The sequence below is a fragment of the Carassius carassius genome, chromosome 7, assembly GCF_963082965.1.
Source record: "Carassius carassius chromosome 7, fCarCar2.1, whole genome shotgun sequence".
Classification (NCBI taxonomy): domain Eukaryota; kingdom Metazoa; phylum Chordata; class Actinopteri; order Cypriniformes; family Cyprinidae; genus Carassius; species Carassius carassius.
The window spans coordinates 38,375,987-38,390,140 of record NC_081761.1 but is presented as its reverse complement, the minus strand read 5'-3'; positions in this window follow the sequence as shown (position 1 = coordinate 38,390,140).

The following is a 14,154-nucleotide window of genomic DNA, read 5'->3' as shown; positions in this document are numbered from 1 at the left end:
CAGCACCCAGATTCAATATGCAGTTTTTGTGGGGAGCTACTTATCTAACGTTTTTTAATTATAAAAGGTATTTAACGATGCCAGCAGTTTAATAATTTATGTAAAAGCATAACAAGTCACAAGCATTTTAAACTACAGTGTCATTTAAAAACAGAGAAACATAAAAAAATCAGTGTATGAATCTCAACTATGGTGACAATTAAAAGCTTCATGCTGCAATGCATGCTGGGTACCTAGTCTCTGAACAGTGAGTGCACTTTGACCTCACATTAGTATGAGCACACATTAGGTGTGTTCGACATTGCCTGCGGATGCAACTTTTCTAAAAAGTTTTCTTTTTAAAACTGCGTTTGCTTACTTGATCGCGTTTAAGATGTGTGTATAAGTGGTGTTTTGGAAGGGTGTCTTCCAAAACAAGATAACATATTGGATATATACTTTAGCAGTATTACATGGGTGTTTCTGCTAATACAAAATGATAAAAGTAAACTATAAAAAAATTCCCTGGTGGGTATGTGTTTTTTAAGAAGGTTTCAACAACAAGATTTACAGTACCCTCCTGCTGAGCTCTTTGTAACATTTTAAACATAACACCATTGATTTTCATATACAGAAAAGCACAATTCTGTTGGATTTATATTGTGGTTTAGACCTTCTATTTGAAAGTGAACAGAATGTTGTCAAGTTGAAGTTACAGCAAGTTGTTAGCAGTTTGCTAACCACATGCAGGTGAAGTATAAACACAGCAAAATAAACTAGAGAATATGAAGAAACCAAACAAATGGAGGAACATAATGTATTATGTATCATTTGTATAGGAGCATACATTTATGACCACATTAGTTTGTTTGTTTTTAAGATTAACATTTTAGTTATTAAAAATGCTCATTTGAATAGGTTATGCTGCTGAATACTGTAAAAGGTCTCTGTAAAAAATAAAGTCATGCAAAATTAGCATACACAAACTCTATATTAACAATAAAGTAAATACAGTAAAACAATATTTAATAAATATGATTTATAAGATGAAGACGACATAAAAACGTATTGAACTGTTTTAAAAGTCCATATGAGAATTTCTGAAACTGAAGTCGTTGCAATAAACTTGAAACGCACGTCATCGGTGTCATCAGTGAATCCAGCCAATCGTGGATCAGTTGTGTCGTCATGAGAACCGGTGCAGCCGCTCTTCAGAAGCTGCGCTGGCTGAGTTCTCCGGCTACTCTGGAATCGCTCTCGCGGTACTTTGATGGCACACGTCACAGTCACGTGGCGTCAGCACTGTCGGACAAAATTTCTAACCGGCATGCACTGCTTCAAGTCAGCCGACGATCGGTTTGCGCAGAGCTGCATGAAGTCGAACAAGCCTATTGAGTGCAGTGTGAGGTTACACTTTTAGCTCACAGTGACCTCACATTGTGACCTCATCATGAGTATCCTGGGAGCTCATGGTGACATCACTGTGAGAGCAAAGTGTTGACGGGGAGGTAAGCGATTCGTCCAGGAATCGTAAAATCTAAATGTTAAAAATGCAAAAAAAAAAAAATTCTCTATTAACTTACTCTCTGTGTGGGTGTGCATCCATGTTCATGCTCTCAGTGGGATCACCATATTTACACAGAAAAAACATTCTAATTTCTGATTGGCTGGTAGATGGCATGTAACTAGGTAAAAATCTGAGACAGATATGACCTCGACAGATAACTTCCTCAGCCTTGTCTATTAACTCTTTCCCTTCCATTGATGAGTTATAACGAGTTTTCACTGTTATACACTCGGGGGCACTATTACACATCTTCTGAACGAGTACAAGACCTCCCGAACAAAAACACACGTGAAAAGGATGGTCAAACATTAATCTCTTATGTAAACAGATGCATATGAAAAATAATGTGATTATCAACAATAGACAGCATATAAATGAAAACAGCATAATGTTACAGAGTACAATGTTGATCCAGGAAGTGGTCTATATATCTGTGCTAGCTTTGGAGGTGTTGATGGAAGCGATTTACAGGATTTATGCTTTGATATTCATACTGAATATTATGCAGATGTAGCTTTTGACAAAAATTAGATTTTTTTCAACTTTTTGCTCAAAATTATCCATTATTTATGAAACCTACCTATATTCTAGTGTTGATAAAAAAAAATAAAATAAAACAGATTTTTTTGTTTAAATCCGATCATTATTTTAGTGTATTGCATACAGCAAAATATACTGGAGACCATCAAATTTGACTGAAAATCATCAAAATCGCTGGCGGTGGCTGCAAACTGTTTTAAAAGAAAATGCTGACGGGGAAAGAGTTAATTTTTTAAATAGTGGGACAAGCTATCCCTTACTTCTCAGCGTGAGAAATACAAGGCGTGTGAACTCGACATGCGTGTGTCTCACTGTGGACACGTAAGACTTGAGAGCCATGCTAACACACGTGTGCAACTGAACTGAAGGTTATCTTTCCCTCAAAAAACACAATACTTTCCAGCATTTCAGAAATAAATATGTATGCAAATTACAGTTATTAAAAAAAGGTGTTAAACACTGAATTTTAAATCGATTTCTTCTTGTAAACTCAGGGATTCGGGCAGCAATTAAATCACCACTCGACCTCTGTGTTTGTCTAAAAACAGTAGTATTTCTGAAGGGGATCTTTACGAGGGTGGTGAGAGAAAAGCACATAGATCCTGGATTCAGACGGCATTAAAAACACCAACTGTAAATGGTGAGAATCACTTACGTCCCCCCGAGAAACAATTACAATCTGAATAGGGCTATTCACAGTGACTTTTTGTGAATGCTTCATCCTGCATTCATCACAAGGAAAAGAAAGTGAAATCATTCTGATGCACTGTGTAATGTAAAGCAGCGCAATGGACTGTTATAATAGCTGAAGTGAATGACTCCTGAAGTCTCAAGGTAGCGTGTACTTCTCTGTTAGATGGCTGGAGCAGTGTAATTTGCTGCTCTCTGCTGTAGTTCAGCAGTCACTACAACAGCTTTCTCCTGACAGCCCTAATATGCCATGCAATGAGAGATTGGTACCATACTCTCAAGAACTACAACTGTGTCACCTAGATATCAGAGTGGGCAGATAGCTGGTCAACTGATCCAAAAAAAGGCGCATGTATTTTACTATGGCACAGTAATATAGTAATAATTTACTACTTTTCGCGTTTTTTTTTTTTTGTTCCCTGATCATTTGGAATATGAAAAAAAAAACAACCTTGCAAATAAGTTCAAACATCCATTCAATATCTATTATTTCCTGAATATTACTGATGAACTGATCAAAAAGTAGGCTACTGTTCATGTGTTTTACTGCTATATAGTGTAGTAATATAGAAATAATTTAGTACTTTCTCCTGTTTTATTGTTGGCTTCCTATTTTCTGATCATTTAGAATGAAGATAAAAAGACACACGCACACACACACACACATACACAAACACACAAAACATGCAAATAAGTTCAAACATCAATATCTAATATTTCCTAAATATTATGAAATCAGAGATGACCGCCCCTGGTGACGTCAGAATATGCAAATTAGATGTATAGTAGTTAACAATAGTAACATTCTGAACTGAACGAGAAAACTATTCAAATCACAGACACTTATGACCAGGAATACTGAAATATTGTGACCCCAGCTTGATGGAGTGGAGCTCTCCTCAGAAGCGCATAATCAACAACGAATAAATGTTTAGATCAAATGAATCAGATCTGAGCTAATCGTTGTCTGATTTTCTCGTCCGTTCCGAGCTGCTTTATTCATTTAACCTGTGTTGCAGGCGACCACCTCTGTCAACCTCGTTAAATTTTCAGTTCTACTGGCGGACACATATGGACATTGATTCCTGTTAGATAATCAGACATGGTCGATGTGAATCCTTTCATGCTTTTCTTTAATAGTACTTTTCCGGTAATCAGTGATATCCCTTACAACATCATCTGAAGATGTGATAGATCAAATGGCAGTATTTAACAGAGGTTATTGCGTTGTGGTCTGTGAAACAGATAAAGAATACAATATGAATACAACATCTGTATATATTCACTGCAAATTAACTCACAAAATATTAATAACTGATTAAATCACTCATCACAAATGAATACTCAACTATCAGATAATATATGAATATTATATAAGAAAGTAAACTCCAATACATGGCATGACGCAGCATGAAATACAACAACACGTGTGAGTTCAATGTGATCAGACTAACGCGGCTTATGGAATTAGCGCCTATCCGCGGTCACATCGCGATCTTCATTACACATCTCAAAAACATTCCACAGATCGCCAGACATTCACAATTATAACTACAAAGTGTTAATTAAATATTTACATGATTACTCACATTTGTTTGCATAAACGCACAACACTGAACACTGAATGTCACTTCACTTTCACTTTCACTTTCACTAATGGAGAGCGCACGTCTGGAGCTGGCTATTGCATCAGTCTACTGGAAGTAGCAACTACAATATTAGTCCATCAGAAACCGTTCCGGTGGTCTTAATGACAACCTGCATCGCCGGATGACTTATATTACCACATAAAACCAGTGAATGTTTATCTATTATAAAGAAACCATGTCTTGTGCAGTGCAAACTACGCTGTAAAAACGACAACTCAAAATTGTTCACCTTACTAAGATTTTTGCATCCACTGACAATAAAATTGCTAGTTGGAACTTGAACTATCTGTTGTAAGCAACTTGAACTCACTTTCAGACGTTTCTGAGGAAAAGTTCATCTTATTTTATAAATTGAGTTGAGTTTATTTTGAAGTTGTAGTTGACACCCAGTTAGGGCCGTTTCATAGTCAACGCATCTGTACGCATACGCGTCCCCGAGGCTACGCATCGTTACGCTTCGGCCGCCATTATGCGTCGGTGCGTAGCCAAATGTGTCGTCCTAGTTTTTGATACGTGACACGCCGATGCACGCAATACTTTGCGTTGTCGGTGGGGGCGACATTGCAAGTATTGTACATTAATTCAAGTATATTGTGTTTACAGAAGAAGAAGGTTTGAATATAATGGCGGGCGAAGAGGAAAAATTATGCAAACTTAACGGCCCTATCTCTGCGTTGCCTTTGTTGCCGCCGATGTAAAATCAGCAACAGAATACACTCCTCTTCAGTTGCCATTGTGATCTGAATATCACGCGACCCGACTCTACTAATATCACCCTGACTCTACTACCCCCTGTTGCGTGAGTGGTGTATTGCATACACGCATCGCCAGTGACGCTTGCATCCACTGTTTAAACTATGAAAGGGAGCGCGTCGCTTGCTCGCGTTTCTCGCGTTGACTATGTAACGGCCCTTAGAGTGAGGTCAACTTATCTGCACATGCTCATTTGAAATTTGTCATGGCAACCGGCTGGACAGGCTTTCCAAGGATTTTCATAGGAGCTTTCTTGAAACTACACAAAAATCCTTGTCAGACCAACAAAATTACTCCAAATGTTGCCCCAACTAGTCAAACACAGTTGTCTGAACAAAGAATTTCATATTGTTGAAATCTTAACGCTTAGTGAGTTCCCAGCATGCATTGCAGCGTGAATAAATTATGCAGTTACTGTTATAGCATTATTGTTTTGCTGTTTGCTGACTTAATTTCAACTTTTTTATTATTGTTAGTTATTTGTCTTACTGTGATGTAAAGAGCTTATCTTTTTAACATGTGTTGGTTGTCACCTTTCTTGAGGTTTGTGTGTCTGGTATTGAGTCCTAGAGTATGTTGAACTGATCATATCTGTTTTCTGGATGTAATGGATGTTCTGGACATAAATTTAAAGAGCATGTATTTTGTTAAGTGACGTGTTGTGTGTCATTGTTGTTTGTGTGCTGGAGGTCAATAACAAAGACTCTGTGATATAAATACTGTATGTGCCCTGCAGCACAAAAGCAGTCATCATAGTAGCACAGGTACATTTGTAGCAATAGGCAAAAAATGCATTGTATTGGTAGAAATTGTGGATTTTTCTTTAATGCCAAAAATAATGTAAATGTATTAAAAATGAATTTTGATTAGTTGGTTTTTTTTTGCACCCTCAGATTGCAGATTTTAAATAGTTGCATCTCAGCAAAATATTGTCCTCCTAACAAACCATGCATCAATGTAAAGTTTTACTTATTCAGCTTTCAGATCATGTATACATTTAAATACACACACACACACACACACACACACACACACACACACACACACACACACACACACACACACACACACACACACACATATAAAAGGTTTAGTGACTGATTTATATTTTATTGGGTGATATGGATAATGAGAAACTAATCGAGGAGGGAGTGCTTAAATGACCATAACAACCCAATTAACTCTATAATAAAATACTTATATCATAGACCTGAGAATAAGTCCAAAGTCTTTACTGTCTTTCTTTTATTGGTATCCGCATTTTATTGATTTCCTCAAGGAACGTTTATTTGGAAAGGTTTCGTTTTACAGTTTTGACTAACATTTAGATAAATATGTTGGGCTCTCAGTTCATTTTACATTCACACTGCTGTTGTTGTTTTGTAATCTATTATTGTCTTATTATTATTGTCAGTAGTAGATTTTTTTTTGAGTACAGTTAGCTCTGTCAAAATTAAAACCTTAATTTATTAGAATTATTAATATGAAGTAAATAAGTTTACACCCTAAAAATGTAATACCAAACTAATTAAAGTGTCCTTAAAAAATATTGCTCTTAAAAAACTATACTTTTACTACAATACTTTTATTACAACAAAGCTGAAATCACTGCATGCATACCAATTGCAATACACTGAGCTTTACTGCTTCAGACAGTTACTGACATCCTCTTATATTTTTATGTTCAACAGTGTTATATTTCACAACAGTATCTCTCCACTTCTTATTGCTGATGGTTTTTATATGATCTCTGTGTTTCTATTTCATTTTCAAAATAATCAGCCTTTAACAGACTCACAGATTCATTGTTGTCAAAATAGAAATATTAAGAAAGAAAGTGAGGTGAACCTTGACAACCTGAAAACAGCTTTCATTTCCAGTAAGAGCTGTTCATTTCGATATTGACTCGCCAGTCATTCTGACACACCCTCATCATTTAAAGCCCTGATAACATGCTGCAGTGGGCGGAGCCTCTCGGTCCATAAAATCATACACAGTTCTACTGATCCTCATTACCATCATCATCATCATCATCTCCAACCGCACACAAGAACATCATCAGATACTTGAGAAGAGAAGATGGCTGAATCTGAAGGTACAAAAGAAGGTGAGAAGAAAAAAAGATGTATAAACAAAATTAAGATATAGCTCTCATTTGATACATTTAAGAATTGCATGTTTTTAATCAATATTTTAGATAAATATAAGAATGCAAATTCAATGGCATGGTAATAATTTTGAATGTAAATATTTTTTCTGTTTACTAATTTTGCTATTTATACAGAATATTATTTTATTTTTATTTCTTAAAGCTGAAACAATTCTATATTTCTCTATCAGGTATAAAATAGCATTTATTTTTTCTCTGCAGTGGCAAAACAGATGAAAATCGATGAGTTGCATAAATACTCCTTACTCTTTTCAAAAGATGTCATGAAGGCAAGTGAAGCATTAAAACAGAAGCAGAAAATCTCCTCTATGGGAAATCATGAGTTTTATCATTAACTTACTTTTATGAGCTCTTGTTTACATTGTTTCGTGCACTCGCTGCAGAGTGAAAGAGCACACATTGTACTAAAGCACTTTATCACCTAAATATCTGCATGTGACAGAGATCTGCAGTCAATTAATTTTATTTACATAGCACATTTTACAGCAACAAATTCCAAATCGGTTTTACAACCTCCAGTAAACATGTGCTGACACTATAAATTATGATCTATCATTTGAATTACCTTTTCATTGAAATATGTTGAATGTTGAAATTGAGTACTAGCGTTTAGTTGAGTAGCACAGTTTCCACATCCGAGATATTTAAGATAATATTTTTGTATCTATTTTATTTGTTTTAATTTATTTACAAACCTATCTTAAAGGGAGACATTTTAATCAGCAAAACTGAATACGTTATACCATTGGACACGGAGCAAGTCAAACCGAAACTATACAAAACTCTAATACACATATTTTTCTATTTGACAGTAAATGCCCTGAGAATTGGACATTACAGGATATTGCGCCATGTTTAGAAGGAAGTGTATATGTTTTCATTCAAGGGCACAATTTGTTAAACCAAGGGAACAGTTTAAGAATTCATGAGTATGCTTTATAAACCTCAATAAAATTCCAAAACCATCACCACGGATTGTCTATTTAAATATTTTTTCTCCTTGGGAAATGTCTGCGCCTGTTGATGTTTTATATGTTATTAATTTAGCTACTACATTGAATAAATACCTGGGGTTTTGTTTGATTTCTTCTAAAAGAGACAAAACGTAAACATACATAGAAGTTTTAAGAGCTATTCTATAAGTAGAAGTACTTTCCCTCCATGCTATATGAAACACATCTAGTTGTGATGCGCTCCTTTTTCTGGGCTGTAAAGGAGTAACTGTATCTAAAGTGCTATAAAAGAGTCCATAGTTTCTGTTATATACAGTTTTTCTGAGCTATTGGACATGCTTTGATAAATTGAGACGAGTCAGTGTCCAGTATTAGTGTGCTTTACACACTCCATCCCAGGCTCGGCGTTTTACTTGGCAGCGAATATATTGGTCAACATCTCAAAATAACATCTTTAGGTATTTTATGTAACTATTATCTTATCCCAGTTGGTTAAGTTATATTTAGTTATAAGTTAAAACCAGTTAGTGCACTTAGCAAACAGATGCCTTTTGTCTTGTAGATCTTCAATGACCCCATTCATGGACACATGGAGCTGCACCCCCTGCTGGTGAAGATCATTGACACTCCTCAGTTTCAGAGACTCAGACACATCAAACAGCTGGGAGGGATATACCTGGTCTATCCTGGCGCTTCTCACAATCGCTTTGAACACTCGCTTGGGTGAGATATTATTATATTCAAAGGTTTATTAAATTCAGTTCAGGTGAGAAATGATCTGAACTGAGCCTTCAAAACTGTGAAACTGTAGAAAGCTGGTTTCCAACATTCAGTGGGCGCTCTATATCTTTTGTTTCATTTATTGATTGACTATTTTAAAAACATTATTGTATTGCATAATCACTCAGTCTGCTCAGTAAAAATTCTAGAATCAGTAAGCTAATATCTTGTTTGTTTGTGTGTGTGTGTGTGTGTGTGTGTGTGTGTGTGTGTGTGTTAGTGTGGCATATTTAGCAGGTTGTCTGGTGAAGATCCTTCATGACAATCAGCCTGAGCTCAACATTACCAAACAGGATTTCCTGTGTGTTCAGATCGCTGGTCTGTGTCATGACTTGGGTGAGGAGCACTAATGCTTATGGAAAATTATACAGCAAAAAAAATAAAACGGCAACCTTTATTAGTCAGTCCTAATATCTTCATCTCATATTTGTGTTGATTTGATACTTTTGTTTGAATTGCTGTTGATTTTTTTGTGTGTATTTATTTGTGTGGATTAAAGTTATTTCAAAATGAATATAGATTAAAATCATAAGGAGGAGTACAAACCCGGTTCCAAAAAAGTTGGGACACTATACAAAGTGTGAGTAAAAAAGTAATGGAACAATTTACAAATCTCATGAACTTATATTTTATTCACAATAGAATATAGACAATATATCAAATGTTGAAAGTGAAACATTTTGAAATGTCGTGCCAAATATTGGCTCATTTTGGATTTCATGAGGGCTACACATTCCAAAAGAGTTGGAAAAGAGGCCGGAAAAGTTAAATGTACATATAAGGAACAGCTGGAGGACCAATTTGCAACTTATTAGGTCAGTTGGCAACATGATAGTGGAGCAATATCAGAAAGGAGTTTTTCTGAGAAAAATTGCAAAGAGTTTGAAGATATCATCATCTACAGTGCATAATATCATCCAAAGATTCAGAGAATCAGGAACAATCTCTGTGCTTAAGGGTCAAGGCCGGAAAACCATACTGGATGCCCGTGATCTTCGTGCAACTAGATGGCACTTCATCACATACAGGAATAATAAGGTAATGGAAATCACAACATGGGCTCAGGAATACTTCCAGAAAACATTGTTGGTGAACACAATCCACCGTGCCATTCACCGTTGCCGGCTAAAACTCTATAGGTAAAAAAAAGGCCATATCTTAACATGATGCAGCCAAACATGCCATGTCATTCATACTAAAGAGGACAACCCACTGTGCAGAGTTACGTCCAGTGGACGTCTTTTTATGTCTTTGCAGACGTTGAAAAGACGTCCACTGAGGAGCCAGAATGAAAGTTTTTATGACGTCTTTTTTTGACGTCTTCTGTACGTCTGATTTAGACGTTCAGAGAACCTCCTTACAAGGTTAAAAACTAGTTCAAAAGTGGTCAGTAGAAATAATTTCAACATCATTTAAGGTTAATTTAAACATAATTTATACTGTTTCTGGACCAAATCAACAGTCTCCAGATGCATTAGATTTAGACTCATGTTATTTCAATGTAATTTCCAGACACCGTGTTTGTCCTAAAATCAAGAAAATAAAATAATCTTCATGAAATAATGAAATAACTGATGATTGAGCATTTGGTAAAATCAACTGCAAATCAAAGACATTAAATCTCTGAAGATCTCAGCAGAGGAGGATCAATTTACATCATTTACATCAACATCATTTGAAGTCACCATTGTGGTGGACAGTGTTTGGTTTAGTTGGGATCTTGGTCCTCATACTGCTTGTGTTAGCTTGTCTTTGGTTGTTGTAACTGTGTGTTATAAAACACTCTTGCTGATAACACCTGAACTCTCTTAAATTTGTCTTCCTTTGCTACAACAATCCTTTGTTTCACTAACACACACTTATAACAGCCAGAGACAAGCTAACACAAGAAGTATGAGGACCAAGATCCCAACTAAACCAAACACTGATCACCACAATGGTGACTTCAAATGAATCAAATATCAATATTTAAACCTCTGTTAATTCTCAATAAGAGCTTCTCTAGATGTCTGACAGAAATAAAGTCAATCTAATGATTCTCATGTTTGTGGAGATGTTTGATCCTCCTCTGCTGAGATCTTCAGAGATTTAATGTATTTGATTTGCAGTTGATTTTACCACATGCTCAATCATCAGTTATTTCATTATTTCATGAAGATTATTTTATTTTCTTGATTTTAGGACAAACACAGTGTCTGGAAATTACATTGAAATAACATGAGTCTAAATCTAATGCATCCTGAGACTGTTGATTCGGTCCAGAAACAGTATAAATGATGTCTAAATGAACCTTAAATGATGTTGAAATATTTCCGCTGACCACTTTTGAACTAGTTTTTAACCTTGTAAGGAGGTTCTGTGAACGTCTAAATCGGACGTACAGAAGACGTCAAAAAAAGACGTCATAAAAACTTTAATTCTGACTCCTCAGTGGACGTCTTTTCAACGTCTGCAAAGACATAAAAAGACGTCCACAAGAAGTCAACTGGACATAACTTTGCCCAGTGGGAAGGACACCCCAAGTTGTTATCAGCGCTCAGTTCAGAAGCCTGCATCTCTGATGGTATGGGGTTGCATGAGTGCGTGTGGCATGGGCAGCTTACACATCTGGAAAGGCACCATCAATGCTGAAAGCTATATCCAAGTTCTAGATCCACATATGCTCCCTTACAGACATCGTCCCTCTCAGGGAAGACCTTGCATTTTCCAACATGACAATGCCAGACTACATACTGCATCAATTACAACATCATGGCTGCGTAGAAGAAGGATCTGGGTCCTGAAATGGCCAGACTGCAGTCCAGATCTTTCACCCATAGAAAACATTTGGTGCATCATAAAGAGAAAGATGTGACAAAGAAGACCTAAGACAGGTGAGCAACTAGAAGCCTGTATTAGACAAGAATGGGACAACATTCCTATTCCTAAACTTGTGGAACTTGTCTCCTCAGTCCCCAGACGTTTGCAGACTGTTATAAAAGAAGAGATGCCACGCAGTGGTAAACATGGCCTTGTCCCAACTGTGTTGAGATGTGTTGATGCCATGAAATTTAAAATCAATGTATTTTTCTCTTAAAATGATATATTTTCTCCGTTTAGACATTTGATATGTCATCTATGTTGTATTCTGAATAAAATATAGAAATTTTAAACTTCCACATCATTGCATTCTGTTTTTATTCACAATTTGTGCAGTGTCCCAACTCTTCTGGAATCGGGTTTGTATAATATTTATAACATTTAATATATATATATATATATATATTTTTTTTTTGGCTGTAATATTTTTAATTCTACACAAAATACTGTTTATTATTGTTATTATTATTATTTCTTTTTTTAGGTCATGGTCCAATTTCTCATTCATTTGATGGTCGGGTTATTCCTGAAGCCAAAAAAATTAAAAGATCCGAAGGTAAGTGCTTGTGTAAAATGAAATCTAATCAGAAGGATCAGTGAACATGCAAGTATCGTACTTGTGTCATTGTTATATTTGGACATGCAGGACTCAAGTTATATGTAAGGACAGTGTGTATGTGATCACACTAAACCTGATATGATCGAGAGTTCATTGTTTTTCTTAGGCCTACCTGATGACATTCCTGAAAATTGGAAGGTGAGCAATTTTAGGGCTGCAACAACTGATTGAAAACAGTTAAAAATGTAGATACTGAAAATAATCAACAATTTCATAATTGCTTACATTCAATCTTCTTACCAACAGCATGAGCAAATGTCAGACCAGATGTTCGCTGACATTGTGAAGAGTCTGAAGGCTGAGAATGAAGATGTGTTTAAAGAACATGAACTGGATGATAAAGACGTCACCTTCATTAAAGAGTTAATCAAAGGGGCAAAAACTTCAGAGGTACACAGCAAAATCTCCAGTTAATTTAACAGTCTGAGTGTGGAGTCTGTGGACTAAATATAAACTCTGAAGCAGAGTGGCAGTTAATGAGATAATTAAGCAGTTAATTGAGTTATGATTGACCATTATTGAAGACACCTGATGTTAACAAGCAGAATCACCAACCGAGAAAATCACAATTTGTGTGTCACCATTATAGTGGTCAGTGTTTGCTTTAGTTGGGATCTTGACCCTTCAGTTGTTTACTTTAGACTTTGTGTGGCTGTGGTAACTGAGTTATAACATACAGACCAGAGCAAAGGCAATCGTGTGTGCTATTGATTGTGGTTTGGCCTAATTGTCATGGAATGACCTGAATGTGTGAGTTTAGGTTTCATTAATGTATACATAAATTAAGTTGAAAAAAAAAAGATAGCAATCCAGCATTTTTGGCACAATATGACAACTTTTTAAAAGTTAGTTCTACATAAAGAAAATAATTCTTTAGTTTAGAGACACATACATCAAAAATCAGTGTGAGCATCACAACAACAGTGACCATCAAAAAAGCATGTTGTAGCCAATAAAAACTCATCCATGGCTCCCATCATGCATTGCTGCATGAATAAATTATGAGCTGAACTGTCTTTTTAACTTTTTATTCTAACTATATTTCATTTTTGCTGTTTTTATGTGAATTTTTAGTATCTAGTTTTGTGAAGTTCAGAGTAGATCTGTTTATCTGGCTGTTTATCTGTTTATCTATGCTGTTTGTCACCGTTGTTGAGATTCATACGCTGATTCTTGTTATCTCTGTGTGCCTAATTTTTTAATTAAGACTCCTTAATTAAAAAAAAAAAAATCTGAATCACTTGCAAGAGATGGCTACAAAATGAATAGAAAATGCAGATGCTTTCATTGTGTAATCAAAGCTGTTACAATCAATAATGGAGAAGTATTTAGAGAAAACACTGTAAATGAGTTCAGCAACTCAGGTCATACAACGATTGCATTAAAACATAATCATCACCACCCGACTTTTGCTCTTGACTTGCAAAACAAATTTTAAAAGTAAAAAGCCACAAGCCAAGATCCCAACTAAAGCAAACACTGACCACTATAATGGTGACACACAAATTGTGATTTTCTCGTTTGGTGATTCTGCTTGTTAACATCAGGTGTCTTCAATATAGCTAATTATCTCATTAACTTCAACTCTGCTTCAG